The 26497-nt window shown below is 42.9% G+C and overlaps 1 protein-coding gene across 2 annotated transcripts in view; it reads right to left on the bottom strand.

Annotated features, from left to right (window-relative positions):
* SLC35F3 (solute carrier family 35 member F3) overlaps positions 1–26497 on the bottom strand; it is a 162370-nt gene that overhangs the window by 16118 nt on the left and 119755 nt on the right. The window lies entirely within an intron of this gene.

The raw sequence follows: 26497 nt of genomic DNA, 5'->3' as shown, positions 1-26497 counted from the left end.
TTCCCCCCACTGAGTTAACAATTATATATTTAACACTATTCACCTTCCACTGCCTCTTTTGTCTTTAACCATTGCTAGGCAGTCGTGATGTTTCCCCACTTCTCTGAACCTCATGCAAATGAATTTATAAAACCTTGCCAACATTGGAATGGATGCTTTTCCCCCTATTCTGAAAAGAGAAAATCCCACCTATGAAGACAAAAGGTAGACAAGAATGGGAAAAAGTACACATAGTGTGTTGCCCCAGGCCAGGGGTTTTGTCCCTGCAGAACAAACCTATGCCAAAAAGGGTTGCAAGCCACTGAAACTGCCATTACATCTTTGGAAAATCTGCAGTAAAGTGCAAAATTTCTGGGAGTAATACACATCCTAAGGGAATACTTTGCACAAGCCAGTTATTTCTCCTTTCCAGACTGTTAACTTTTGCTAGATTTTTTTCATTGTCTCAGTGCTCATACTGGAGCCTCTTCCTCCCAACCAGATTTGGATCTGCTGTTGCTCTTAGAGGGTAATATTATTTCTTTGCAGACTGTGCTTCTTTCTTTGACCTTGCAAGGTCTGTACCTGCAAATTGAATTTGGCTAAATTGCTTCTGATTTTCAGCAGAGTGAGCATCACCTCCCTGGAGCACAGCAAAGCCACCACTGTGCCAGTGAATCCTTCTTCTTGATTAGAGATTGGCAGGCAAAACGTGTTTTGCTAATCCCTGCACCAATTAGGCCTGCATGGATAAATAATCTGCAGATGTGCAACAGTCTTACATTTTCTGTTCATTGTACGAAAAAATAACCATGGACTAAAATGTCATGCCATGTCTTCTGGGAGGACTTGCAAGCCAGTTGCAGGAGCAAAAGAAAAGCAGACAGGCAAGATGTGTCGACAGTAATAGGAAAGAAGGAAACTAGACTCAAGTTTAATTTCTGCCAGTGAAAAACCCCACAAGGACTTTTTTTGTAATTCATCCTGTTAGGATCACAGCATCTCTCATGCATTAAGCTCACAAGTGGAGGCAAGTATGACTGCTGTACAGATAAAATGCAAGCTAACTTAATATATTCTTTAAGAATGCTTACCAGGAAAGTAAAGATGTGCTTTGCAGAAAAAAGGATCACATTTCCAGCTTTGCTTCTTTCCCCTTTTGAGCCAGCACTGACCCAAAGGGTAGCCGTGACAAAATAAGCCTCTCAGATGGGTGGATGTCAAAGCAGTGCAAGAAAAGGGTGAGCTCATGAAACCCATTTTACAGATGTGCAAGATGGGGCACAGAGAAACAAAGTCCCAGGGTGCTTTAAAGTGGCAGGATGAGGGCTGCCTGTTGATTGCACCTTCAGAGAGATGGGGATTTGCTTTCCCTGCATGTTTATTGTAGAGCCAGCTCCTGTTTCTTATCAAGACAGTCCCTGAGTGCTTTTTCCTGAGTCACCACAGGTTCACATGCCAGCAGAACAGTTGCACGGAGGCTCCTGTGGTGTGTCCCAGATCATTAATGCTGTGAATAAACCTGCTGGCCTCAGCACTTTGCAGAGAGATGCCCGGGACTCCTGCCATGGCTTTTATTGCCCCGCTGGTCTGAGGCTCCTACAACAAAACCTGGGTACCTGTGTTTTTCCTCAGGAAAACTGCCTCCAGGTGCTGGGAAGGCACAAGTTTCTCCTCAGCTTCCATGTGGCAGAGGTCTGAGAGCTGTCCTGGGTGTGCTGCTGTGCCCTGCCTGCCGTGCTGCCTGCAGTGCCCACTGAGGAGTGCTGCAGTCCATGGCCAAGGACCTGTGGCTCCTCAGAGATGTCTGTACTTATCCAGTCTGTCTGTGCTGGGGCTGCACACTGAACTAGGGCTGCAAACCCTGGCCCTTCAGCCTCCTTATACCCTTCCTAATGGGAATGGCAGCACTGCAGCCCCGGAGGTAACATCAGCCCCAGTGACAGCACTGGATTCTGGAGATGGATACAAAGGGTGGCTTATCTCAAATACTCTAATGGCTTTTTAATGCCTATCATCACATGCATATTCTTCTGTAAACACATTATTAAATGCAAGAAATTACCACAGAAGTCAATCAAGCATCCATCTGCCACTTTTAAATGTCTGTGCCTGAGACTGACTTGATTATTTGTTTCTACACTTGGTTTGGGGCTGGTGTTCTGCCTTTAAACTTTTATCTGTTCTGGGAGCTTCCAGCTCATTTGCAGAAAATACATTCTGATAGGCAATGGAATGAGAAAATTGTCTTCTCTTAAATGGACGAAAAAAATAAATGAAATAAAAAATCCACAGACTGACTTTCTCTGAACTAGAGAGACAGAAGCAATTGGTTTTGCTCAGCACTGCACACGTGCCATACTAGATATTTGCACAAAAAATGGTCCCAGGAAATGCTTAGCTATGGATTTACATAATAGACCAGAATGGCTCCAAAAGAAACAAATAATACAAATCTTACAAACCACCTGAATACACATTTTCAAGTCTTAGAACAGACTCAGAAACCTTAATGAGAGACTGTTTAAACTAACATTTAAATAAAAAAGCTTTAAAAGAACAAGACCAAACCACATTTCAGAAAATGCAGCAAGCATTCCTGGCAAGAAGAAGCTTTTAATGTGACAAGATACCTTCAGCAGTCAGGCAGCTGAAATTATCATGAATTATCAACATTTTCTGCTTTAGACCCCAGAGGTACCCAGAGCCTGAAGTACTTTATGTTGGTCTGGACAACCAGCATTATACAAATAAAATGTAAGACTGTTGCTATGTGCAAGCTCCAAACACCCACAGACCAGGCAGGCATCACATTTGAACACAGAAATGAGCTTTTTAGTTACACTCAAAGATTGCTTTGTGAAGCACCTTTTTATTCTGAGCCCGTGAGAAATGCAGCCCTTGACTTGATGTGGTGAAGCACTCAGGATTGGCCTCAAATCTTTGCTAGAGCCCACCAGAGCAGAGGCCAGGAGGTGCTCCCACTGCACATTCCCCTCCACAGCAGCAGGGCCTGAAGCTGAAAGGGGAAGGAGGGGAATGAAAGCCTCAGAGGTTCCTGGGGGTTACTGGCGTGCCCACAGTGCAGCAGAGGGACAGCTCCTGCTGGTGTTTGAGCCAGGGCTGGAAGATGAGCTGGAGGGAACTGACCCATTTGCACAGTGGGCTGTGATGAAGAGCATGCCATGACCTAGAACCACACCCAAATGGAGTACATGCTGGACTGCCAGCTCCAGCAGCACCATGGGCAGCCAGGCACAGGCACAGGCGGGCAGGGCAGGGTGTGAGGAGCAGTTAATGATCTGTATGGAAGCTAATGACAATCCTTAGGGAGCTGCAGAGCAAGCTGAGAAAATGAGCAGCGCCGCCTCATCAGACAGCATTTACTCAAGAGTTCAAAAAAGCCCAAGAATGAACTAGGGAATTCATAACAGGACTCTGTAATTCCCTTAAAACAGCTTTCTTGCCCAAAGCAAATGTCACATTGGTTCTTTAAAAACAGTTTGTGCAGTGACTATGGCTGGCCATAAAATTTGAAGGTGACCATTGATTGCTAGTTAAACTGTGCACCTCTTCCTCCTCCTGGCTTCATCAAGGAGCAACAAGGACACGGAATGCCCAGTTCAAGGAGCATGCTGGCACAGCCAGGTGTTGCAGGCACTTGCAGGTATTTTCATCCCAGGAGATTGGCTGGTGAGCAGATGTCCTTAATGCCTAAGCCCAGCAGGAATGCTCCTGCTTGTACCACGCACCTAATGGCTGCTGCCATCCTCCAAAACAGGATGCTGACTGCTGGCAGCAACTTAGTGCTGATGAATTCAGACCTTCCTGAGGATCTCCCCCTGCACCAGTCACATGGAAGTGGCCTGGAGCTGCTGGGTCTCCAGAGAGACCATTCCCCTAAAGGCTCTTGCTCCTCACTTTTATCCTCTGCAGCTGCAACTAGAAAAAGCCCTGGGGCTCTGCCTGCCTGAAGGGAAAGCCTGTCACCCCTGCAGGTGCAGCTTCCCCTGGACAGGGAGCAGCACAGCAGCACAGCTCCTCAGCATCACCAGCCTCCTCAGCCACCTGGGCCCAGCTGGGGGAGCACACCCCAGCTCTGGGGAAGGCATCCCAGCTGTCAGATCTGCTTCAGAGCCTTTCTTTCCTTGCCCACTGCAGGTGGGTGTTGCATTAAAGAGCAGAGGCTGTGTTTTGGGTTGTTTGGAAGATGCACTGGCACCAAAGCCACAACTAAACTATGTCCTGCATGGCCCAGTATGAATGGGATTGCTAATGTTGGCCTTTAAAAGGTTAGTTAATCAAACTGGTTTTTGGAAGAAAACCTGAACCACAAACCCACATTATTTCTAATGTAACCCAAGTGGATTAGGCAATTCCCTGCAGGTCCCAGCAGTTTGGAGAGGCACTTTATGCAATGCTTCAGTACTTCATTTACTGGAAAGATTAAAAGCATGGAAAGCCTTCCATGGAAAGCACTTGGAAAGGGCACCATGAGGCTGAATTTGAGCTCCATAGTGATGGTTTATCACAAATTTTCAGCGAGAGCTTGGACAAGTCCCCCAGGCAGCCTGTCCCCCCTTGGCAGTGGGGTGTGAGGGTACAGGCCCGCTGTTATTTCCCTGGGCTGTGTTGATGTAAATGCAGCCAAGCATTTGTGCTGCATTCAGTGTGTGCTCAGGGACAGCAAATACAAACTGAGGCAGAGAAAACCCAAACACTCGACTCTCAAGGCTTTGACTGCCGGAGTCAACAGCATCACTGCTCTCCATCACCATCCAAAATTTCCATTGACGTCAGTGGATGTTCTGGGTGTGAAAGGCCTGCAGACTCTGAAACTGTGCAGCAATTGCTTGTGGATATCTTAAGCATGGCCTGATGTGATTTTAATCCAGCTTGTCCTCTTCAGCTGTGACCTGAACCACTTAGTACTTTTTGGAAGGGTCAGAATGAAGCTTTTAGGAGAAACTGGCCAGCTGGCCTTCTGCAAATTAGATTTTTGTAGTGGTTGGCATAGACATACCAAAAAAGTATGCAAGAATAAAATGCTTTTCTAGTAGTTGCTGTCTTGGCTTCTGTGCTCTGCTGATATAGAAGTACGGTGCCGATAGGAGTGGGAGCAGTGCTGCTGTGCCCTGGGAGAAGGAACAAGACAAGAGGCAAAACAAAGAGGAGAGAAATATCTAAGTGATAAAATTGGCTGTGCAAACACCCTGAGACAGCTGTTACTGGAACACACACATTTAATTTACACCTTTATGCCTGTGGATTGTCAGACAGACGCTGTGTGGAGATTTGACTCCAGCTGGGCAAAGCCCTGTTAGCCCTTGCTGCTGGCGCTGCCAGCCTTGGGCCAAGGGCACAAACTAATCAACTTCATAGCCTAAGTAGTAGATGTTCAGCACCACAACAGGATCCTGGGGATACAGGAAGGCACATGAGTCAGGAGATACCAAAAGACACACCATTAACTTGGCAGCCTGTCTGTGAAAAGAAAGTCACTTATACAAAGAAGAAAGCTGAGAGTTTGCTGACATAACAGAGAAGCTGACACAATGCACAACTTGCCCCTAGATGCATTAAGTAAACGGGACATAGAAAGGAAATAATCTTTCCTAAATACTTGTATTTGTGGTCATTTTTAGAGTACCTCCTCTCAAGAACAGGTGACTCTTTTCTGTTTGAAGTTTGTTTGCCTTTTTAGTTGCACTGCTGATGTCCATTTAACACAAAACCAGAGCACTCTGTCCTGTACTCCCTTACTTTCTGTTCTTCAGCAGAGTTATCCCTATCTTGCACACAGCAGCAGAGCAAGGAGGGGACCATGGAAGTGGAGTGAGGAGATCTCAAGACTCTGTGATGGTATCTACCCTCATCCCAGAGCCTGATTGAACAGCATCTTTCAGAGCACAGCAATCTTTGACAAGCAGCCTCTGAAAGATTGAGAATTTCAGTCACATGAGGTGAACGAGTACAGCTAATGAGTTTGGAGCCAAAAGGGAGGGGTGTTAGAAAATATGATGTCCATTGCTTCTGAGATTGAGATTTCTAAGCAGCTTTACTTGTTTTTACCTTTCTCCCAATAGGCTGATCCTTAAAAAACATTGATGTTGCTAGTTGCATTAAATTTGTGTAACACCTTAGTGTAAGTGGCAAAACCAGAGCAATATGTAACAGAAATTGAATGGCTTTCATCTCTGCTACTGGAACATTAAGGTCTCTCAAGTGGCATACAATAACTGAGAATGGCTTGAAATCAATTTCCTGCTGTCCAAGGGAAACGTGAAATTTCCCACTCCCCATATAAGCACTTTGTTGCTTGAAAGTAAACATGCAAATTAAAAAATACTGAAACTGACTGTGTTTTTAAAGGACCACATAGCACAGAAATGGAGCCACAGTAGCTGAAATGCCAAGAAAATGTACTCATGAAGGATTAGGCAGTGATAACTCCAGTGAAGAGCTGCAGGAAGTTGTGCGGTTTGGATTAAAAATCCAGAGGGTAACATCTCTTCTACAATATTGTTCTACAAATGTTGGTTGAAAAGTTGTACATGTTTATTTTCATTCCATTTGCAGTGAAATAAAATGCCCATTCACTGAATCAGAAGCTTCTGAAGAAGGGTACAGGTTAACAAAAAAACTTATAAAAATTCTTAAATATGTTCTGAAATTTTTTGATTTGGACAATTTAAGTGTAATTTGTTTTTTTAATTCCTAATAAATATCAACTAAGTCTATAGTGGAAAATAATGGAAGCGAACAAAATCAGCAGAGAATTATAACAAAAATAGCCCAGATTGCATTGTACTTGAAAGGTGGTTTTATTCTCATTTCTCACCTCTGTATGCTCTTGGATTTTGCCTGTCATCCATTTGGAACAAGATTTCTTTTAGAATTTCAGAATGCATCCTAGAAAGCAAGTCTAATAATGACCCTTTATATTATCCCCTAACAACTCTTCTCTGTGACTGCATAAAAGGCACTGCTGACCCAAGCTTCACAGCCAAGAAGGAACTTTTTTGAAGAGAGGGAGGGCAATTTTACCCTCCATAGCCTTATAGTTATCTTCATAATCAGACCTGCAGAGGAAATATTAAAAAGGAATAATAAACCTGATCATGCACATGCCAATTCAGAAGCCTTGTCACCAAGGAATTTTCTCCTCCCTACTTTTCAGAGTTATAAAGGAATCTGTAAAATTACATGCAGTATTAGATGAGGATCCTATATAAAAGCAAAGTCTTCTCTGAAGACTCTTCTCAAGACACAAAGTATACAGAGCATCAACTTAATTTTCTTTCTGAGCATGAGAGGAAGGTCTACAGGATAAATACAAGATACAGTTGTCTTTCAATATTCTTGCACTCTGAGGTGTTGGCATCTTCATAATTCTCTCAAGCTCTTTTTATGCTTATGGATTGATGGGCCACTCATTCTGACATGGTTCAGAAGCTGAATCAGTTTCCCTATCCATAAATCTGCAGGCTGTGGACTTTTCTCCTTTGTACACTCCAAAGAAGTGAGCAGGGTACTGAGTTTTGTGATAGATTCTTCCTGCAGAGGGGAAGCTGAGCTACTGCCGAACAGTTCTAGGAACATGATTTGGGCCTACTTTTGCAGCTCAGAAAATTTCCAGCTCTTTCCATCAGCTCCTTGAAACTCCCCAGACACCCCAGGTGAAAAGCCCTTGACATTTTCAGAGTGGAAGTGGGTAACCCTTGCTTTTCCTCCTCTGCTCAAGCCAGCAGCCTCCAATTCCAAAGAAACTACAACTGGTTCTCTCCTTGAGAGATGTGTCATTTGCACGGAAGAAAGGGCTTCCTGTGGGCTGGGAAAGCACAGGGTAGAAAAGGAATCTGCCAAGGTCTGCCATGAGCAGCCACATTCTCTGCATGTGGCCACCGACACAGGAGAGCTATGAAGCACGCCATAGACAATGACAGATGCAGATGTCCTCCAGCAGTGTCAGGAAGGACAAACTCCATCAGAGCCTTGCCTGTTGATGCTGGTGTGAACTTGGGGTCCAGCACCAGGAGAAACAGCAAACACATACCAGAGACGCAAAGAGCTGCAATGCCCCTGTTGCGCGTATCGTTGCACCGGTGGGATCAGGACGTCAAAGCAGATGTCAGCTGCCATGGCTATTTAGTCTCAAGCTCATTGGAATTCCTGAGTGGTGTAGCTTTATTTACCTCCCTGGTTCCTACTGGAAGTGTGGAGTGGCACGTGGGTGGGTCACCTTGTGCCTCCACTGTTGGCTATTAGAGCAGCCACCTTTGGTGCTGACTTTTCTTCCAGCTGCTGTCAATGTCCCACTCTGGACTTTACAGCCAACATCCTCTTTAGACTGAAAATAGTAACATAAATACCTAATGGGGTTATTAACCTTCAATAGCTTCATTCAGAATGGAGTAAAGCAAGGGTGATATTAAAAAGAACAGAGAAGAAATAAAAGAGAGAGATCAGATAGAAATTAATTCATTCTACAAGTAAGCAAAAGGATTATAGCACTGAGCTAATTACACTGCTTAGAGGTTATAAGAAAATGAGATCTATTTGAAGTCCCTGAAAGAAACAAGAACCGTGGTGGGGGATACTTAGGGTAGATTCAGATTTGCGATATTTAGAAAAAAACGACTTGAATTTGAGATGGTGGAGTTAAATGGTGCTTGTGACTAAAAACTGCTGGAAGCCAGGAAAGTCCCTCTGAATAGGATGCTAACCATTATTATTTATGTGTTTGGATGGAATACACAGCTGTTCTTCAGAGGTCATGCAGAAATTTGTTTAGAGTCTGAAGCCTTCCACAGATATAATGCTTCAGAGTGCTCATCTGTGTGCTTTAAAATGTTATATTATTTATATGAAATATTTTATATATTTAAGGTTTTCCTCTTACATGATAAGAGGTTATGAAGCACCAAAAGTCTTTGGCCAGAGTATGGCTCCACAGAAGTAGGAAAATACAAAGCAGTTGCATCTTGTCATTGCCCTGCATGTGTGGGGGGAATGTCAGTGTGGTTTGGATAAGGCTGTTGCAGCACACACTGCTCTTCTTCCTAGTGACATTTTTTATGTACTTGTTCTTTTTATTTTATATTTTTTTATTGCCTACTAAATGGTTCCTTTTGGCTCTGCTTTGTGTGAACCTCAGTGCAAAGAAAACAGTTCTGTTAAGAGAAGCACTTTGCAAACTGCCCTGAGGAGGAGTGAGCTCGTGCCTTGCTAGCATATGATGGCTAGCACCATCCTGATCTTGGCTGTGAACCCACAAATGACGATTTCAACCCTGTCATTGCTGAATACACCCATTTACTTTGTGAAAGGCTGAAAACCAGAAAGGAGCCCTTATTTGTAATGGTAATAACATAGGAACTTTTTGGCACACGATGCAGAACTCCTGAGGTAATAAACTGGAAAACCCATCTGCTGGTCCAAATGCCATACTTGTCTTTTCGGGAACAAAATTACTGAAAGACTAATACAGCATCAACTGTCCCTCCCTTCTCTGCCCAATCTGTGTCAGTGAGGCATTCACTCAGAGGTGCCTCTGAAGAGATGGACCTGGACCCCACAAGAAATACCAGCCTGTGTCCAGCTGCTGATGGCAGAGGCATCAGGGACGTGGCACACGTGAAGAAACCTGTCCTCCAGGACAAGCTGCCACCTTCTTGTCTTTCTCTTCGTGCTCTCCTGCTTCACCCACCTTGGATGCATTAGCCATGTACCTTCACTCAGCCTGTAACACAAGTGTAGCTCCCAGCAGTTCAGGAGCAGTGAAAATGAATTAAAGTTTCATTAGTTAAAGCAGTCTGAACCACTCAGGTGTAAGTACAGAGCCAAAGTACTTCTCTAATGCCTTTATGAGTCACTGTTGTAAGTTCCTGATTATCTGCACAGATCAGCCAGGACTTTGCCAGCCTCTAGGAATACACTACATGTGCTTGGTCTGACAAATTTGGGATTTCCTGTGACAAGAAACCATCCATACTGCATGTTGTGATGGTGCAGGGTGATTGGGATTCACTAAGACTACATCTCTGGAGAGAAAACAGTATCATTACCTGTTGGGAATTAGCAGAGCAGATAGAGGAAGAATACAGATTATTCAGGGTGAAGGTACACTGTCTAGCAAGAGCTCCTGGAAGATTTGCAGAGACAGCCCTTGCTCTCAAGTGGTAGAGACTGACTGATGACAGTAAACTTGAGGTGACTCAGAAACATGGTATCTGGATTTGTCTCAGAAATATGACTGTGACATTTGAAAGTGTCAAATGGAAATGACAACTTTAAACATGGATTTCCCTTAATCGGAATAGATCATGCATTTCATGCTGGAAATGTTCTGGCTGTTATCTACTTCTGCGCTATTACATTTTGATGTGCCTCTGGTAATGGCTTTAATAAAATGTCTGGAATAGAGCCTGGTTAAGAGTTTTCTTAGATTTAGATGCTCAGATACCATGGGATTGACTGTAGCCCAGATGAACATCTTCATTTTATGACAGAAGATTTCTAAAATAAAATGTAAGAATATTAGGGAAGACCCTCATGTACTACAACCTGATTTAAAGTCACAAAAGTAATTTCTGCTCTTTGACTATTTATAACTAGAGGAGTAAAGCTCTTTCTAATCTACATCAGTGAAGTATGCAGCATATCTATTCTTATAGCACTCACTTTTGGCTACAATGAAATACCTTTGTGACACACAGCTGCAGGTTATGGCATCTTCTTAGATTCCATGGTAGAGGAAGAACAGGGACTATGATTTTCTGAGTGAGACTGGAAGGGCCTCCCTCCTGCTTGTTGGTTCTGAGAGCTGAGCTGCAGTGAGGAGAGCCAAGTATTTGCCAGATACGAAATTACCGGGCTCATTTGTCTTCTACCTTCTACTCCTGTGACATGCTTATTCCTTCCTTCATTTTAGAAAATGACCTTGTGATCCTTGCTTCCAGCATCACACTATTTCCAGAGCAGCTGCACAGAGAGCAGTGAAAAATCTGCTCCCTGCTATTACAGGGTAAAAGCACGATGAGGGAAGGAAGCACAGGGTGTCCTTGCAGCAGGAGCCAGCTCCTGCTGAAACCTTGCAGCTTGCCACCTAGGAGAGAATTGGACCTCGTCTAGCCATGATTAATGCCTGCCCTGTGGTTGTGCCTGCTCTGTCTTCATTTTAATAACAAATTTTTAAGGTCTGTGACAGACTATAGTTGTAAAATGGCTTTTCTGGCCCTCTCCCAGATCTGTGGCTCCAGAGGCCAACATCAGAACGTGCTACATAATTTGGATCAGATACCCTTTGGTTGCAGTTATGGTTAGTGCAATTGCAGCCATGTACAGTGGATTGCCTGGGAAATGAAAATGGTTGGGTTTACAGCAGAAAGCACGAGAGGAGGAGGCACAGGGCTGTTCTGAGAGTGGTTAAAAGCAGAGGAGACAAGCACAGTAGCCAGCCTGTTTCAGTGTGCCTGTGAATCCTTACACATGCATAGCAGGGGGTGTTAAAAAATTTAACAGAATTACTGCTGGGGATTTATCACAGCCTACATACCCTGTAAGCACTTAGTTTAAGTTCAGACATAGATTAATTTAATCAAATAACTTGTTGGCTTTATCTGTAAAAACATGTTTACATCTTTCTAAAACCCTAAGATTTCTTTCAACCTTTTATTTCATAAACTACTTCTGGTTAAGCCAGCCCAGCCAGGCTGAGCTCAGTGTTGCAAGCTTTCTGAGGGAGCTTTGCAGTAAGACTCATCATTTGCCTGCTTCTCACATAGGGCTTCCTCTATCACTGTCATTAGTAAGATCTGGATACCTTTTGTCACATTCTGACATGAACTGAGGGAGATTGAGGCATTATGTTGGCAGATCTCAGGCAGAAGAGCAACTGGGCCTTTTGAAAATCCTGGGGTTATTTGCATCTACAAGGATGTTTGTAATTATTTCCCTTCCTGTTCACCAGCCAGGTTCTGCTACTGCATCACATGTGGTGTTACTTAGGTTCATGGTGAGGTCCGTGAAGAGATGAGAAAAGCATCTCCCCGATGTCCCCATCCTTCTGTCCAGCCTTAGAGTCAAAGAATCATAGAACCACTAAGGTCAAAAAAGGCCTCTAAGATTACTAAGTCCAACCATCAACTTAGCACCATTGCCATGTTCACAAATAAACCAAATCCTCAAGGGCCACAGCCACATATTTTTTTTAATATTTCCAGGAATGGTGACTCCACCACTTCTCTGGGCAGCCTGTTCCAATGTTTGACATTGGAACCCTTTCCATGAAGAAATTTTTTCCTAGTATCTGATGTAAACCTTCTCTGGCACAACTTAAGTCCATTTCATTTCCTTCTGTCACTTGTTAGCTGGGAGAAGAGACTGACATCACCTCACTACAACCTTTCATGTACTTGTAGAGAGTCATAAGGTCTCCCCCAAACCTCCTTTTCTCCAGGCTAAGTGACCCCAGCTCCCTCAGCTGCTCCTTATGAGACTTGTGCTCCAGACTCTTCCCAGCTTTGCTGCCCTTCCCTGGACACGGCCTTCCCTAGGCAGGAACTGTGGGACCAAAGGCCCTCCACAGGTTGCTGAGCAGCAGCCAAAAAGTCAGCCCTCACCAGTTCAATGGAAAATGGCAGGTTTCAGCAGGTATGTGCCTCAGCCTTGATGGCAAACTCTGTGGCACAGATGCTGTGTTTTTTTCCCTGCTGAAAAAGCACCTAGCACAAGCTGGTCCAGATCAGGATTTCCTGGATGCTAATTTCATCCAAATATTAAGCAACAGTGATACTCGCATGACTGTGTGAGCTAGGAAAAGCAGACACGGGCTTAGATAACGGAGATTTAATATAGCATGTCTCCAGGAGAGGAAGGGAATTAGAAGTCAATAAATAGAGAACAAAACTACATGAATGAACTGTTCAGCAATGAAAATGTGTGTGGCTTGAGTTAAGCCACAAAGCCCTGGGCCTGGGAGAAAAAGTGAGAGATCAAAGCTTAAGGCTGAGTCTCCTTATTGCTCATGGCATCTGAAGAACATGTAAGATGATGGATGCATTAATTAGCTCACTGCATCTCAGGAGCTGAAATAGTTGGTAGGTGGGCTGAGCCATAAACTAAAATAATCCCAGCATGTGAGAGAGGATGAGCAGGCAGCTTCAAGATTATACAGGAGATGGAAGCAAACAATGTCAACTGTCCAAAAAGAAAACATGGAATACTATCTTCAAAATACATAGTAAGGGACTAATCTATCTAATAATGCTTGCTCTTTGATATGAATTTTATTTTATTGCTATGCTTGTTCAGTAAAAATATATCTAGCTTTTTCTCTTCATTATCAATAGCATATGTAACAAGGATGAACATACCAAGTTGAGGGTATGTGGGCAATGCATTCTTAGAAGGGAGTTTTCAATAATTGTGATTTGTGAAATAACAACAAACTATTCTTTTAGTAACTCCCCATATCCATTTTATTCATATTCACTGCCAGAATGGGGTAATTGCATTTTATGTGAGGCTGATATTGAAACTTAGAGCATCCCTGGAGATCTTTGACGATTGAGGTTTACGTGTGTTAGGAAATGGCTCACAATCACACTTAATGTATGCATAAATCATCCTAAAAAGTACACCAACAGACACAAAAAATTTGGTGTTGGTGAGATTGATTAAATTTCTCATCAAGATAACACAAAAAGAATTTGACAAATAATCCACAGACAGCGCAAATGAGCAAACTGCAAGAAATTACTTCATTACGCCACCTTCACACTGAAATCCTAGGAGGATCATACCAAATTAAAAACATCAATTCATATTCAGGTACTAATGCACTGACTTTTCCAGTGGGCTGAAGATTGTCACTACCCATAGACTTCAAAAGGAATTATGGGTGATCAATTTGGATCTTAAAATAGATGTAGGAAGGTTAAGCACAGTGTCTCTCACACAGGGCATCAGCCACAGTGACATTTCAGTCCAGGAGAGAGTCAAAAAACTTTGCTGAAGGAGAGTTTTCTCTTTTGGAAGGTTTGTAGGCAGGTGAATGCTGGGGTGCCTTGTCCTCTTCCTGGGGCTTCAGCTCTGTCTGCAGGCAGGGAGGAAGGGGCTTTGGGTGCAGCACCAGGCAGTGCTTTGCAGACAGATATTTGAGAAGGAGCAACATTCTTCCTGCTGCAGGAAGGCAGGTGCCAGCTCCCTCAGCAAACAAACTCAGGCCTCATCCTGGAGGAAAACTGTGCAATTCTATCCAGACCCCCAGGGCAAGATACTTGTTGCACAAGGGAGTTGTTCCACCCATTCGAGAGCATGACCCCACATTGATCCTAGAGCTAGAAAGCACAAAATCTGCGGCTTCACTTTCCTTTCACCAGTTTGCAGTTTACAGGAGAGCTCCTGATCTGCAGGATGTTCTATGAAGACTGTCAAAAGTAAATCAGCCTGTAACCTCCCTAGGAAATCCCCGCTCTTGCAGGATAAAGGGGTTCAGTGTGTATCTGCTATCAAATGGTGCCTATATACACACGTATATAACATACACATACGTACAGCATCACAAGGAGACATTTCCAACAGCTTTTACTACTCGTTCACCACTCCTTCCAATGGAATCTTTACAGTTCCACCACAGCCTTCAGCAAGAATGGAAAATCCAGCAGCAGAACCTCAAAAATGCTACCCAAAATATCCTGACGCCTCACTAAATCTCAGCAACAGAGTCATTCAGAGTCACAGCGCCCTGCGATATCCTTATCTGTCATTCCCTTCCCCCTCTCCCCCCAAGGTACCTAACACAAAATCTGGCTCATTTTACTGTAAATGTGCACTAGGGAATCTGCTAAATTTGGATCTATCAATACTGCACCTACACAACTTGAATAAAGAGCTTCAGTGTTTGAACTCAGCCCTTCTCAAAACTTAATGCGCTCTGATGAAACTGAGGGAAAGGGAGGTTACTCAATAAGCTTAAACCCTTGAGAGACAGAAAAATGTACTGAACAGTAGTGCATATTGTTACTAATTTTAGTCTTTCTTTACAGATTGTTTCCCGGGAAGAGTGACAAAAGTAGCAATGTGGTTTCAGCTATCTGTTCAGAAACTGGCAGAGGCAATGCCTGTTTTGCTACCCTAATCTCTGCTGGATGCCTAGCAGAGAGGTGCTGCTCCTCTGGCGGACCCTGCTACTGCAGGGAAGGGATCTAAAGCACCTCACTATGGCAGGTGGGCAAAGCACTCTGAGAGGCACAGGACTCCAAGTAGCTGGGGACCCCAGCTTAGTTACCTCCTAGTGTACCTGGCCACCTTCCCAGTGCTGGAGACACGGTCAGCTTTGCCATGGCCATGTGGGGGTTACCCAGGAGGTAGGGCCTGCTGAAATCTCACTACAACACCAAGGATGAGCTGAAGAACTGCACAGCTGGCTGGTCATGGGGGAGGCAGGTGGCTATTTTGTTGAAGGGATCGCACAGCAGGAATGACAGTGCCTGTTCAAGCAGAAAGACCAGCGGCATGCAGTGGCAGAAAGCAGGTGAATCTGGCATTCAGCTGGACACATTTTCCCTCTCACTGCAAATCACCTGCTCTTGTTTGTTGTGTAGTGGTGGTCTGGAATGAACAGCTCAGTGTGAGCAGGGAGAGGCATGATATGTGTTGTGAAGACTGTGACACAGCTATCAGGAATCACTCAGACACACAGAGGACTATGGGGACAACAGCGTGATTTGTACCAAGTCTAATGGAAAAATCAATTAATTCATTCTTGAAGAAGAAACAAAGCTGCATTAACAAATCTTCTCTGGTCAGTGCTATTTACATCTTTAATTGCCAGAAAAGGGGAGAACATCAGAGCAAGGAGGCGGCTATAAACCGAGTCCCAGTGGAGGAGGGATTGACCAGATAAGCATGCACTTAAACCAGGACATGTGTTTCAGCTGTCTGCACTTTGTTGAGCATGGAGGGACTGTTTTCAAAGGCTTGGGTGAGCTGAGTGTGTGCTAAGGAGCTTATCTGCTGGAGTAGGTTAGATCAGCCATGAGAAGCCAAATTAAGATGGCTTGCATCTCACCTGCTGCTGCCAGTGCCACTGTATCTTCATCCTTCTGTGCTTGTGGGGATGGATCGGCTTACACCTTACCTCTGCCAGAGAAGAGAGGCTCCTGAGGAGGAGGAAATGTCTGCTAGAAGCCACACATAGATGTTTAGGGCTGGTTTGCAGGGTGGGGCACGTGTCTTAACCTTTTTGCGGCTCTGACCCTTTGACAAGCTTTGCTCCTCAAGAAGGAGTGCCATTCAGCATCACTGAAAATCAGCACTGGCACTCCTAAATTTTAGTAATTATTCAAATTAATTATTAACTATACAGAAAATAACACTAGCAGGGAATCACCAGGGTTTGCTGATTATTCTCTTTCCATTTGGTTCCTAAATGTTGCTGGGGAGCTGGAAGACAGTTTCAGGTAACTTACACTAGTCCAGATTCTCGTCTTCACCAGAGCTGTGCCAACATGAGATATTTTTGGTTTGAAAAGAGTATAAATGAACTGAGAGTTTGGCTCACGGGTGAGGATTGGATAACATGATGACAGAAGGGCTTTATAAACATTTATTATTCAAAATCTCTTCTGCAAATGTGAACACGCCTAGGCAATTATCTTGCTTTAGCCGCAGATGGGCAATTTTGATGCAATTATTATGCACCTTCAGTACTACAAAGCTTTCAGTGCCATTCCTTTTGAAAATGTCTGAATTAAAGGGAATGAAAAAACTAATGAACTATTGCATCTTTTTCCTGTCAGCTGCACAACATCTAGTAGGTGCCATCAGCACGCTTCATGTGGAAGAACTGCATGGTCATGGCTGTTAGCCCAAAGGCATGTAAAGGCTGAGCTTTTGCTGAAGACAAACCCATCTGTAGCCTTTGGCAGCTGAGTTGCTTGAGGAAGGACAATTTGTTGTTGCACACTCCGATCACGACGTGAGATTGATAACAAGACTTGGTCATCTCTCAGATATCCCTATTAGATGTTTCTACATGTCCCTAAAACCTGTGGTTATTTACTGTTCTGAGCTAGAAAAAAGCTTTTTGAGACTCCAGATACCAGCAGCATAACAGTGGAAAGTGTCTGAGGCCACACTGACAAAGAGAACAGTTTGTTTTTAGCACAATTGCTATGGAGGAAACACACTTGTCTCCAGTTTCTCGAAACCACTTGTGTCTGGTTTCTTGCAGCAAACACATCCAGGAAGCCAGATGTTTTTTGTTTTGTTTTGTTTTAATCCTTAAAACAAAGCAAAGCTCAAGAAATATAAAGCAGCAGACGCGTTAGTTTGCAACTTGCCAGCCAAAAGTAAAGTCCACAATTAACTATACATATAACTGGCACAATTTTCAAGAGCAATTTCCTCATAATGACTCCTGTTCACCTGAAAATAAAGCCAATTCACACCTTACTTTTGAAAAGACTGCAAGAAGATATCTTTAGTAGTTTGGCAAATTTTAGTTGCACACTCATTCTTTTTAATAAACAATTCCATTAACACATGAAATAACTCTTGGTGGTATGATTATGTCTTCCCCTAGGTGGTTCTGAGTGATTTATTTGGACCTCTATAACTTGGATGGCTGATGAGCCAAACCAAGCCAAACCTGGTATATCCCACGCTAGGAGCCAGCAGCCAGCCACAGGACCCTATACATGAGCAATGCTATGTATGAGAAGGAAACTGTCCACTGAAATCCCACAGGATTTATTGAGCCCTCTTAGCTCATAGAGCAGCTATAAGTACTATCATTCATGCAAATGTTACGTTTCAGCAGAGCTCATGCACTCTGCTTCCACAGTACACAACATCTGGCCCACCATCTCTGATTCCCAAGTATGCACTAACCACTCTTCGAGGTTCTTCTGGCTTTTCAGACTCCTGACAGCTCGCTAGCACACTGAGAGAAACCACCCTCCTTGTTTCAATTACCCCCCTTATTCTGCTTGATGTCACTCAGCTCCTTCCTCACCTTCCTCGATCCATGGTTTAGCTGATCTTTATCATACTCCCACACAGTTATCTGTCTTACATGATCAAGAGTACAACTCTGCTAAATAAATACACATGGAAGTTGATAAAGCAGAAAATTATGGCAGGATCTATCTGGAACTACAGAAGAGCATGGTTTTATAAATTCTCTGGAAAACCTATGACATCAACAGAGCTCTTTGTCAAATGCTGTAAGACTTTCAGATGGTTGGCCTTAATTGTTAAAAATTTCATGAGCAAAGGCAGGTCTGCATACATATTAACAGAAAGCAGCTGATCATGTGTCTGTATGTCACTATATCTTGTTCTGGCACACTATTTTTAAACACTAAGTTTTTCTATTTCACTTCTCCAGAATCAAAAGACAAAAAAAAAGTAATGTGGAGGTGAATTTCAGGGTGAATTTCAGGCTGGTAAAAACCTGAGGTCCCCTCTGTGAGATGAAATACATCTAAATGTCATTAACTTGATATTTTTAATACTCACCCAGCCAGACACTTTCTGATAGAAATTAGGAAGAAATTAGTTGCTGTGAGGGTGGTGAGGCACTAGAACAGGGTGTCCAGAGAAGCTGTGATGCCACATCCCTGGAAGTGTTTAAGGTCAGGCTGGATGGGGATTTGAGCAATCTGGTCTAGTAGGAGGTGTCCCTGTCCATGGTGGGGGAGTTGGAACTAGATGATCTTTAAGATCTCTGCCATTCTGTGACAAAATTAGCATTCTGTTATGGGACTCAGTGGAATTATTCTAGCTAGGGTCAAGTGCTGCCTGCACCCATCACATTTAATATAGAGAACTTCATTAAAACTGAAAATGCTAGATGAAAATTTATTTGATTATTAAAAATAAGCTAAGCTCTCATTTTAGTGGCTTAATACAATTTCTTTTTAAATTTCAAGGTTCATAAAAAATAAATCAAATGCTCCTTGTTTGAATCAACATCTCTTTGCCTGAGGACAGAAAAACATTTAAGAAGCCTCTGGCAGAAAGGGGCCAGCAGAAGCAGAATGGATACATTCACGGCAATATATTCTAGTATGTGTAATTTTGGGATATCCTAGAGACAGCACAATAAAAGATGCAATAAAGCACATCTAAATTTAATAACAGTTATGCCTCATTCAGTGTCTGCAGACCACTAATCATTAACAAAATTAAAAGGTAGATCTGATGTGGCTCTGCACTGAGCAGGTTGGACTAGAACTGCCTCCCCAGGTCCCCAGCAGCTAGAATTACATGATTCTATGACCTGATGTTCAGGTGAGATGGTCTAACAAGACCACCACTTGTTAGATGGAAAAAATATCATTACAGACAATGTTACAGAGCTGTGGTTTCATTTTTCTTCCAGTCACTCTTCAGAGGTACTGAAAGTAGAGGTGAGATTCCTGCTATTTTTTAGTGTGCTATTGAATAGGAGGTTTTCATATTGGAAGAATTATCTTTCTGTACTTGGAAATCTGTATGTACTCCAGCTGAAGGTATAATAAGCCAGACTAGTGGAGAAAGTTGCAGTTCCAGTGCAGAAAAGGCAAAATAAAATTTTCAGTTGGCCTGGCTAGCCTCTATAATAGATAGAGTGAAGAAAATAACGTTTAAAAAATGCAGTATTTTGGTGAAGCAGAACATTTTTTCAGATGCAATGCAAGGGCAAGTGCCAGATGATGTAGAGGAAAAAGACATAGAGTCCTCCCCTAGCAAATGGACCTGGATTAATACCATCCAAGGTGCCTCATCTTAGCAATGTACTACATGAAGGTTAATAATACTCTGTCACTGAAGGGGCACTCGGGTGCTTGAAGGCACTTGAGATCCCTGAGGCTTAATAGCTGAGGATGCTGAAAGAGATGGGAGATGCCATCCTTCACATAAGGCTTCCATTCCTCAGTGGGAATCTGAATGTTTCACTCAGGCAGTGGAAGGTTTTTGAAGATATGAAGGGAACATTGCAGCAGTCTCTAACTGCTTGTGAAATGAAAAGCTTCAGTAAATGAGTAAACAGCTTCCAGCTCCAAAGAGAAGGGACACAATTTATAAATAAACAAACCAAAAGCAATCAACACCAGCTCTAGGTGGGGAAGAGCTCAGTGAGCTCATGTCTCAGTCAGAGATATGAGGAACAGGGAACAGACGAGGCAGGAGACTTCATGTAGGCTTGCTTAGCCAAGAGACCCAAATGATATGGCAGTGACCATGAAGCCATAAAGTAAATGAGGCTCTTTCTTTAAACTCACTGAGTTGTAGCCCTGACCCCAAGGACTGGCAAACAAACCAACAGGAGGAGTTCTTCCTTTTCTACAGGCAGGATGAAGAGAAGTAGTCTTCACTGTCACCCAAAGCAGGTGAACAAGGTAACAAAACCATATGTTGTTTGCCTTCCCCATTTTTGAATCAGATTCTCTGGAAAAAAAGCTACTATTTGGAAAGCTATTGTAAAACAAAAAATGGTTGTACATGAGTGTGTGAACACATATATGAACCTGTCTGCCCATCAGCTCATACCTTAACATTATTTCCCTACAAAAGCCCTTATGATGTTCACAGACAACATTTTGTAGCTGTAGGGCTTTTCAGTTTATGATGCCCTGTTCATAAATCTCTGTTGCTGCCAGCCTCCACCTTTGGCTATTTGTTCTTTTTTACCACTTACAGCTTTGTCTAGCAAGCAAGGGTGGCCAGCTCCTGAAGACCTGGACTGAACAGGATCCTCAGCCAGGTACCTGTGCATTTATATGAGGCTGCCTTTTCATACAAACACAAACAATCCTGGGAAATCTGGACACAGTCCATAACCACTAGGCAGCTGGACAAATAGGTTTTTTCCACTTCTGTAGTACTGTCAGCCTCCAACACTTCTCACTGTACCATCCGTCTTTATTGAGAGCTGTTAATTATAGCTACAAAGTCTGTTGCCATACATGTACTTTCCTTTTTTAAAGCAGCTTTAAAGGTAGATGCCTTCAAGGTCTTTTGACACAGATTTGTGCTGGAAAAAACAAAAGCAGAATTCCTTATCATTCCTTCTTGGGTTTTGTAGTTATTTTTGTTGCTGCTGTAAACATTGTGGAGAATCTATCTAGGACAGTCCCCGTTTAATGAGTTTGTGCACTGGGGGTCCAGGTACTTGGTGTGGTGACTAAGGTAAACAACATTCTGCAAAAAGGCCACCTGTGAAACCTTCTTCCATGTATGATGATTGGAAAAACAGCAAATGCATGCTCACCTCAGCTTTCTGCTTCATCCTCTATGCAGTAAACATGATCTCACGCTCTTTTCCCAGTCCTTTTTTTTCCTTTGCCAGCCATAAAATACAGCTACTTTTCTGTCTGTGTGTGCAGGTCGTGCCTGGAGGCAGGAAAGGTAGGAGGTGACCTGAGGTGCCTTCAGCCTGTCTTGCTTTTGTCCCAAGGTCTCAGTGAGTGCAGAGAGGTCAGATCATCTTGGGTGGGACCAGCAGAGGCAGATTTGCTCTTAAGGTCTCCTGAGAAAAGCCCTAGCAGTGTGGGAGCTTAGCAGCTCGCTTAACTAACCAGAGGCAGTGATAATGAAATGCAGTTTAACCACTGACCAGAGAGAGCATTTGGTGCTGCAAGACACAACATTTTTTTCCAAGCAAAAGCCATTACATAAATACGTTGTTTCATAGCACATGCCCTGTCTGCAGGTAACAAGAACAATTATTTCTCCTTCTAGTCCTTGCCTCAAGCACTGTTACCTCATAGGAGGCAGATAATATAATTATTTTGAAGCATCTGTTCAAGCCCCAGCAGAGGAGACAAAAGTAATGGAACAACAAGACAAAATTACAGGACATTACTTAATTCAATCGTCCTTGGAATGATTTTGCAAACCAGGCTCAAGATTAAAGAATGTGGGTCTGTCCTGATCAGGCAGTAGCCAATTTTTATTCTCAATTAGCACCTCACGAAGTCCAAAAGCCCAGAAGAGGTGATTCTGAAGAGATGAAGGCTCTTCAGATTAAGGGAAAGCTTTTCACAGGACACAAACGTTTAGCTCTTTTCAGAACATCACAGTCTGAAAAACAAATGCAAACTCCAAGTAGAATCTGTGAGGTTAAATTAGAAAGGACTGGTGTCCTAAAGAAGGACCCACAATCATTTTCTCACAAAAGCCAAAACATGAGTTCTCAGAGACAGTGTTAACTGCCTGAATAGAAGGAATTAGCAAATTAGTCAAACAGAATTTTAAAAGAAATCTCTCAAAGGTATTTCCAGGAGATTTAGAAAGGAAGGTAAGCATATAAATGTCACTTTATGTTCCTGGGCCCACCATGCAGGCTTACCATTGTGAAGCTACCTCCAGAGAAGATAGGACTGGGCCATTAATTTTGTGGCTTTCTGCCAGCCACTCACATCACGAGTCTGATGCAGGTACCAAGCTCTATATCATGCATTTGAGGGAGGGAAAAATGATCACCTTTACCGTAGTCCAAAAGCAGTTTTTTAAGCTTTTCAATGGAAGACATTGAGTGGAGCAGCATCTCAATTCTAATTAGGTGCCTAAATCTGGGATGGTGGAGGGCTCCCACTAGCTGCCAGTTTGACCATAGCCTTTTCTCTTTCTCCTCACCTTTTCCTGCCGTTTACCTTACATGCCTCACATTTGTGTTTCTGCTGTAGGTTTTGCTCTCCCTCTGAGTTTTGTGGGAAACCAGACATTCAGCTCCAAGCTGGCAGTGCTGGAATATGCAGTGTGACACGGAGAAGCCAGCTGTGTCACATTTCCTCCCTAATCCAACCCTTGGTACTGTCTTCAGAAGAGACTGATGTGAACAGGAGGCTCCTCTAGAAAAACTCAGGAGCTGTTATTTTCTCAGGAACAGGCAACCTGTAGAGCATATTTTTGAGAGCTGGCTGAGAAAATTTTTGAGGGGGCATAAAGACCAAAAGACCATGACATTAATTTTAATCGCCTAAGAACACAAGTCTGCCCAAAGAAGCAGCTGAAACCACGACTCATGCAATCATCTGGCCATGGTACAGCACAGCTGTATTACGTCAAGGCAGAAGCAAGAAGCCACTTCCAGAACCCCTGTGGGGTGACAGCACACCAATCCCACCTCCCATGGGGACACACTTTCCTCTTCAAAAGGCAAGAAAAGCAGCTACTGCAGGTTTCATCAGGAAGTGGTAACAGAAGTTAACAACAGCATCACCCTGAGCTCTGTGGCTTGGGCTTCAGCTGAGCTAAGCCCAAATGGATGCTCCACAACCATGCTAGATGCCCTGCAGACAGAAGGTTGGACACTGGACACACATCCACCAGCACCACCACTACCACAAATGCCATGCTGCTCCAGCAGAAGGCTTCACTACTACTGCTGCTTGCTGTTTGTACAATTTGGCCTTGTCTTCAGCCTGGACCTCTGGCAGAAAAATGCATATTCACTGAAAACAGTCAGAGAAGCAATACAGTGGTCCATCAATAACACAACACCTCCAGCACCTCTCAGGTATCTCTCTGTAGGAGCGACAAAGATGACTACAAGTATCATAAACCTTTTTTATAATATCCACATCTTCTTTTAATTAATTGTTTTGATACCAAACACAAAGGTGACAGATGACTGTAGAGATCAAACTGAGCCCTTGCTGTAGACATCAAACTGATTTAATCTGGAGTTACTCTTAACTGGTCTCTGTCAAACTTGGGTAAGAATCAGATGCTTTATCTTTTAATTTCAATTGTTTATTTTGTTTCTTGGTTGTTTTATTATTATAATTTTTATTTTCCCCAAGAAGCTAATGTGAACTTGAAATGTAGGAGGAGCACAAAGTAAATAGGTATTATTTTAAGGATAATGTTCTGAATTAGACAAATAGTGTTTATAAACTGAAGTTTTTTGAAAGAAAACATGCTTCACTGGATGACATTTGCTAAAAACATTTGCATTTGTCATGTCTTGATGCCTCCACAGCTTATTTATGACTCTCTTAATGCTGTCTGCTCTGGTGGCGAAGCTCCCATCTAAGTAGTAATATACATCAGCAGGATGCCAAAAGTTAACCACACTGCAACATTTTAATGTTTCTGGGTAAGAGAGACTCACGATCACAAACCACTGAAAAATCGATAGTAAAACAGCATCCAGTCATGCCAAATGGCTCTGACCTTCTTTCCCCTTTGAGCTTCCTCATGGCCAGGGGTTTGGTTAGCAGTGGGGTTCTGTGCCTGCTGCAGAAAAGGAGGGCAGTACCCATGGTGCAGTGAATTGCACTTCATATGAGTCCGGATAAAACTAACAGACTCAGCTCCTTGCACTACTGGGGGTGGTGGCTGGAGTCTCATCTTCTCCAACACAGCAGAAATACCTGGGAAACATTTAGAAACTGGCCCACATTCTCCTGGACTTCAAGTGAAGCTGTGGCACTGAAACTTTGTGGCCCCTGCAGAACCAAATCTCGATTCTGAGCCCATGGGCATATAGATCAAAAGTGACTTTTGTGTACTCAATATGTTGGTATATAAGATAAGTGAGATCTACTATGCTCATCCTCTACCATTGTTGCACCAGTATTTTGATTCAGTTTCAAAGACACAACAATACTTCAGTGTTACCTGTAACCTTTTCTGTATTTTCAAAGAAAAATCTTCAAATTCTGAAGGATTAGTGGCAGATAATTTGGGGGCAATATAGAGACAAAACTGTCTTTTCCAAATGTTTTGAAAAAGAACATTCTAAAACATGTTCAAATATGGTTGCAGATCAGTGCAGGGACTGTACTGTGATGATTCTTTCATTCACCCAGGTGAATGCACATCAGGTGCATTCAAGGTTTCAGAAGAGATTTAGTTCTAGCTTCTGGTGTTTTCTTTAGCCCTAAATCTTTATGAAATAAAAGAAAAAAAAATCTAAATTATAAATAAATAAATAATCCAGCAAATCATTCTTGCAAGTCCTTTTCTTTCCTTCTCAAAAAAGTCATTAGATAGGACTATACCATCCAAATAAACAAGCTTTCTGAGGTATTTTTCTAAAATGTGAGCAAACCCCTCTATTATTCCTCCCAGCTGGAACACAGAGGACGAGTCTTTATAAAAGGCATGTTTTCTGCCTAGAGATACACAAAGCTAAGCAATATCTTGCAGAGATTTTAATTTAATCTTTCATGTAGCCAGGGAGTTTTAAGCCCTAGTGCTTTTAATTTATGTTACGTCATAAATTAATAATGTAGGCATGATGGAGAATAGCTCATCAGATTAAATGTGTCATTTCATAAAGCAGTTTGGAAGCAAAAAGTATGAAGTACTCTTAAATGATGCATTAGGTGCACAAATCATTACATGTGTTATTTCTGGACTGGACAATGGTTGAAATGACTAATAATTTAGTTACAGTAATTTTATTTTAAGCTACTGAGCACTTTCTCAAGAAGTAGGAGAGTGATGCTGGCATGCTCTTCCATGGCCTTCCAGAGCTCTCTGTATCACTTCCATGCACACAGTCCTGCGCCATGACATCCTCGGTGGCAACCATGGGAGAAGTTCTCCCTGAGCAGTCTACACCTGAGCACAACCCTGGCAGCATTTGATGGAGCTGCTCAGGGAGTGTAGAGCAGTTGGAAGTGAATGCATGAGTTCTGGTTTGCTGTGAAGAGTGACTCTCTCCCCATGGTGTGGACACACTGATGGTCTACTTCAGCTAAAACAGCAAGTTCCTTACCATGCAATATGGTTCAATCATAAGTCCTTAATACTTCACATTGTGGCCTAATACTCAAAATCTGATAAAGAAACTGAATAAACTTGCTCTAACATTCAATGTGTCACTACAAAATTTTGGTGGCAAATTTACTACTATTATACATGCTACAAAAAGGGAAAAAAAAATCTGGTTTTCTGTCATAAACCAGCTAAAAACTGGTTTATGTCCACGACAGGTATGTTCTTCTTGTGAGACTACAAAACATAAAAATTCATGTATTTACAGCATAGCATACATACTGGTATAATACAACATGAATTTAAAAACTGTAATAGACCATATAATCTGTGCAGAAGGGACTATACATCTATTCACTGTTGCTACATTTTATGATCCCCCTTTTGTGTATTTTTCCTGGTGGCTGCTGTTTTTACATGCCCTGTACATACTGTACAGGGAGGCACCCACAGCACACGGGCTGTCCCTGGTGCCCTCAGGAAGGGGCAGTGTGAAAGCACTGCCTGTGCCAGGGGGAGGGGAGGCTGAGCAGCCCAGTCCTGCTGAGGTGGATGGGCAGGTGTCCTGGGGGAGCTTTGGTGCCAAAAAACATTAGGTACCTGTGGATTTTAGCAGCCTTTGTAGGCAAGATCTGAGAACCCCCTCCTTTTCTACTTCACTGTTAAGGTGACTTAGATATCATATTTCCACCTTTTCCCACTATTGCCTTTTAATTTATCTTGTTCCAAATTCCTGCCAGTGAGCTCAGATAAGATGTAAAATATAGATGAAAGTAAAGGATAAAAGAAGCAG

This window comes from Camarhynchus parvulus, chromosome 3 (genome assembly GCF_901933205.1).
Source record: "Camarhynchus parvulus chromosome 3, STF_HiC, whole genome shotgun sequence".
NCBI classification, from domain to species: Eukaryota; Metazoa; Chordata; class Aves; order Passeriformes; family Thraupidae; genus Camarhynchus; species Camarhynchus parvulus.
Note: the sequence above shows the minus strand (reverse complement) of the source record. Positions and strands in the feature narration are given on the sequence as shown.